General features: G+C 37.7%; 1 non-coding gene across 1 annotated transcript; it reads right to left on the bottom strand.

Moving 5' to 3' along the window:
• Positions 1-3,541: 3,541 nt before the first annotated feature.
• On the bottom strand, positions 3,542-3,648 carry LOC111726125. The gene has a single exon (XR_002773983.1). It is a non-coding gene; the product is annotated as a U6 spliceosomal RNA (small nuclear RNA).
• Between the last annotated feature and the right edge of the window lie 1,347 nt (positions 3,649-4,995).

Below are 4,995 nucleotides of genomic sequence, written 5' to 3'. Positions count from 1 at the left end.
AAAGCTATGAATTAGTTTCAAAATAGGGCTGTGTACATTGGATACTTTTTCTTCCATTCTTGAGACACTTTGCTAAGAAGAACATTTTCTAATTCCATCCATATAAACATGAAGGAGTTAAAGTCTCCATCTTTCTTTAGGGCTGCATAATATTCCATGGTGTACGTATACCACAATTTATTGATCCATTTGTGGGTTGGAATGATTGACACTTCTTTAGCAAAATTGCCATTCCAGGTGCTTCTTTTCCAAGTCATTGTTCTTTATTTTACAGCACTGGGGATTCTCTCTTTTCCTCTCTCGTCACTTCCCATTTTACCCCTTCTCAAACACCCCCATCTCCTGTTTCTGTTCCACAAAGAACTGTTTAGCTCTGCCTTTGCTCCCTTCAGTCAACTTGCGTCTCTCACTCCTGAGAAAGAGAAATGTTGAAGCTACAGTCTTTTTGTATCCTAATCTCAGAAGTCTGTCACTGGGCCCCGTCCACACCTGGGGGGAAGGGACTACCTAAGGGCAAATGCCATGAGGCCAGGCTCATCCAGTGCCACCCTGGAATGAGGTTAGGGTAGAAGAAGTCTCTAGTAAAGATGATGAGGCCGGGACTCAGACTACCTGGGTTCTTATCCTAGGTTGTCCAGTTTCTGTGTGATTTTCTGCATTTCTTTATCTTCCTGGATTTTAATGCCCTTACCTGTAAAATTTGGAAAATAGCACCTATCTCAGATAAGGTTGCTATGGCATTTAAATGAAGCATTTTAGGAGCCTTTAGTATGGTGCTTGCCAAATAGGATGCAACAGCTGTTGTCTTTTGCTATTATTATGTAAAGAATCCTTTGCAGAAAACTATAAATTAAAAAAATTATGCCTGTGGCATTTTAGCCCTCTTTGTATACTGGAGTACTGGTTGGCTGCTTTAATTCATTAATCCAACCGTAGATTGTAAATTAGAAAATAGAAGAAGAATCAAAGAAAGAAAAACATTCCCCACATCACAAAGTCCCAAAGCTACAGATGCTTTGGGACTCACACCGTTTTTACCCTCACATTAACTTGAAATAAAAAAAACAAAAACAAAAGCAGAAATCCAAACACTTTTACACTGTTGGTGGAACTGCAAACTAACACAGTCTCTTCAGAAAGAAATATGGAGAATCCTCAAAGAACTCGAACTAGACCTCCCATTTGACTCTGCAATACCACTACTAGGCAACTACCCAGAAGAAAAAAAAAATCATTTTATCATAAGGACATATGCTCTAGATTGTTTATCACAGCTCACTGTACAATTGCCAAGATGTGGAAACAACCTAAATGCCCACCAACCTAGGAATGTGATACATGTGTAACATGGAATATCATTCAACCTTTAAAAAGATGGTGACTTTACGTCTTTTGTATTAGCCTGGGTGGAGCTGAAACACATTCTTCTTAGTAAAGTATCACAAGATTGAAAAAGCAAGTATCCAATGTACTCAATACTAATATGAAGTCAGTACATGATCTGATACATTCCCACATAGGAGAAAAACTCTTTTTAATTCAAGTTGGAGGGAGGGGGAATGAGGTCCAGGGAGCAGCGAGCGGTCTTTGGGGTGTTCCCACTTGTGTTAATGGACACAATGTAGGAATGTATGTCACACCTTTAGGATGAAGGACAGAGCTACAAGAGGGTCTTTCAATATTAAAATTAAAATTTTGTGATTTGGTTGTTTGTACCCTCACATTAACCTGAAATAAAAAAAAAATCCAAGCAACAACAACAACATAACAAAAAGGAAAGAAAAAGATTCCATTTATGCTTTTGAAAAACAGGTCTTTCTTGTCTTGTCAGCTGTGGTTCATCCTTGACTTGGTACAAACACAATGATGGAGAACAGTATCTATGGTGGTTTCCACTTATTTCCATAAAATAACACTCTACGCTTTCACTCGTTAGTGGTGACGAAAACGGAACGTGTCTGTTGGAGAGGCAGAAATTTAAGTAACTCTGATGCTATTAACTCGCTGAGTGGAATGTAAATTCACCTGCCTCAGTGCAGATGGAGAATTTGTGGGGAATGTGTATTTGTCCCTCTGACCTATTTTCTTTAAACTCTTATTTTGTATTTTCACTTCTCTCTCCTCCCTCTTTTTTTCTTTCTTTCTTTTTTAGAGACAGAGTTTCACTCTGTTCCCCTCGGTAGAGTGTTGTACTGTCACAGCTCACAGCACCCTCCAACTCCTGGGCTTAGGCAATTCTCTTGCTTCAGCCTCCCGAGTATCTGGGACTATAGGTGCCCACCACAACACCCAGCTATTTTTTTGTTGCAGTTTGGCCAGGGCTGGGTTTGAACCTGCCACCCTCGGTATATGGGGCTGGCACCCTAGCCACTGAGCCACAGGTGCCGCCCTCTTTTCTTTTCTTAATCATAATAAATTCTAGTTTTCCATCATGGCGTGTTGATGCCATTGATGACTGTCTGTAAGCTCCTTGTCCTGTTCCATTTTCTATCTGACAGACTCACTGTGGAGAGGTAGTTTCTTTATTTTCTTAAATTTGGAATAATCTGTTCAGCAGCAGCTGTTTGTCCCTGTCACTTAGTTAGACTTATCCTTTGTGTGCTCAGAGTCTGTTCACTGCTAAGCTTTTGGTTAATGGAATTGTCGCATTGTTGCACTATTCTGATTATTTTCAGATTTTCCACATTTAAGAAAATACAAAAAAGATAATACATAATCTTGCCACCTGGAGTTATGTACTGTTAACATTTGCCATTTAAAAAATTTTTTTTCTTATTTATCCCTTTTTCTCCTTCCCCCACATACACATATATACCGACAACAAATAATTTGGCATGGCTTGATATAGTGTACTACCTATAAAATAAAAAATAAACTTAGTGTTTGTATAATTGTATAACATATAGTATAATCTTGAAAATTTTCTGATTAGTATGGTATTGTGGCCATTTTTATGTCATTCCAAAATTACAAATATTTTCTAATGGCTGAGAAATATATTTCACTCCTATATTTGAATATTACCTATGTACTTATTTTTCTATGTTTTGTTGTTTCTAACTTTTTAAGATTGTAATAGTTTAATAATAGACATATTTGGTCATAAACTTTGCTATATTTCTATTTATTTCCTTGGTCTACATATCTATAAATGGAATTGCTAGGCCAAAAATTATAAATATAATGAGACTCTTTATAGTATATTACAAAACACCATTATCAATTTACACTCTTACCTGCATTGGCCTCTATGCAGTTCCATGAGATTGCTGTTGTTATTTTGCATAATTTGACCTGAATTATTTCAATAGTCCTTAAGAACAACTCAAAAGAGAAGTTCTTTGTACAAACAATGGGAGTCTTGATTATGCCCAAGATCACAGACTTTGTAAGTTACAAAGCCAGGCTTTTTACACATTTGAACCTGATCTTGGCCCCTCTGACTTCAAAGCCCAGGTTCTTTCCTCTACTGGGAAAGGTTTTGAACTCAATTATCTAGTATTGCCAATTTTTTCCTTAATTTTTTTTTTTTTTTTTTTTTTTAAATATGGAACGCTTCACGAATTTGCGTGTCATCCTTGCGCAGGGGCCATGCTAATCTTCTCTGTATCGTTCCAATTTTAGTATATGTGCTGCCGAAGCAAGCACCTTAATTTTTTTTTTTAAATGGCAAAGCTCTATTTGAACATTAGAGGTCTGTTTTCTACTTTGATTTTTAGATTTTAAAAATTTTATCAAAATTATCTCACCAGTTTTAGTCATTTGAGAAGCAGTCACTAAGGTGGGATTAAACAAGCAAGACAGTTATTCAGGGGGATTCCTGTGAAGCATGAAGGAGAGGGAAGAAGACAGGAAGAGTATTCAGAATGCCAGTAGACTGGGTACCTGAAGAAGGGGAGAGGGAAGGGAAGATTGGGTAGGAAGAGCCTCAGACCACAGTTCTTAAGAGATTTCAGCCAGGCCAGTGGGAAGTCCTGAGTCAAAATTGCCCAGTAGAGGAGTTGAGTTTCAGACTACAATTGGCCGGCACTAGAACCCCACCATGCTTATGAGAGCAGCAGCTAGGAGCTGTCAGCAGATTCTGACAACAGCAGGTTCTGTCAGTAGAACCTTCAGAGCAGATTCTCCTGAAAGAAATCTTAGTGGTGCACCTCCATAGCTGCCATGGTTATGCATGTGCATAGTTTAAAAATAAAATAGTACTATAATCTTACAATGAAAAAAAATACCCAATCCTATGCCCATTCCTACCCTTATCTAATTCTGTTTCCCATTGTCAAGCTCTTTTAAGTCTTTAGCTAATTCTTCTAGGATCTTCATATTTATAAATGATATTCATATACTGATATTTCTGGATTTTGTTTGTTGTCCATCTTAGCCTCTGACTTCCTATTAGGAAGATGAAATTTTAGCTCACGGACATATTCCCCATCCACCCCTCTCCTACAGACATTTCTCCTCCCTTATCTTCTTATCATATTTACATAATCCTTGGTTCCAGCAGTTCTCAACCTGCGGTCACGACCCACAGGAACTATATTAAAGGGCCACAGCATTAGGCAGGTTGAGAACCACTGGGTTTATCAATGTTTACATTATTATAACTTTGTAATTATTATTCACAATGTGACCAAGTAGGTATGGTTAAATTTCTTTGTAAGTTACAAAGCCAAGCCTTTTACACATTTGAACCTGATCTTGGCCTCTCTGACTTCAAAGCCCAGGTTCTTTCCTCTACTGAGAAAGGTTTTGAACTCAGTTATCCAGTATTGCCAATTTTTTCCTTACTTTCTTTCTACTAGGTATGCTATGGTTAAATTTCTTAAACAACTTTTCATTCTCCCCGAAGTTAATAATTACCTTGTGATGTGATGTGTCTTACTACTTATTGGCCCTGCAGCTCTTTCTTACAGAGTCTACGTGCTTGATTGTCTTTGTTCTGGAAGGCTTTCCTTTTCTCCTTAAGAAAAATCTGGTTAGCTCCTATTCAACCTT

Source organism: Otolemur garnettii, unplaced genomic scaffold, assembly GCF_000181295.1.
Source record: "Otolemur garnettii isolate 467f Iridium unplaced genomic scaffold, OtoGar3 scaffold00054, whole genome shotgun sequence".
NCBI lineage: Eukaryota > Metazoa > Chordata > Mammalia > Primates > Galagidae > Otolemur > Otolemur garnettii.
This window is presented reverse-complemented; position numbering and strand designations above follow the sequence as displayed.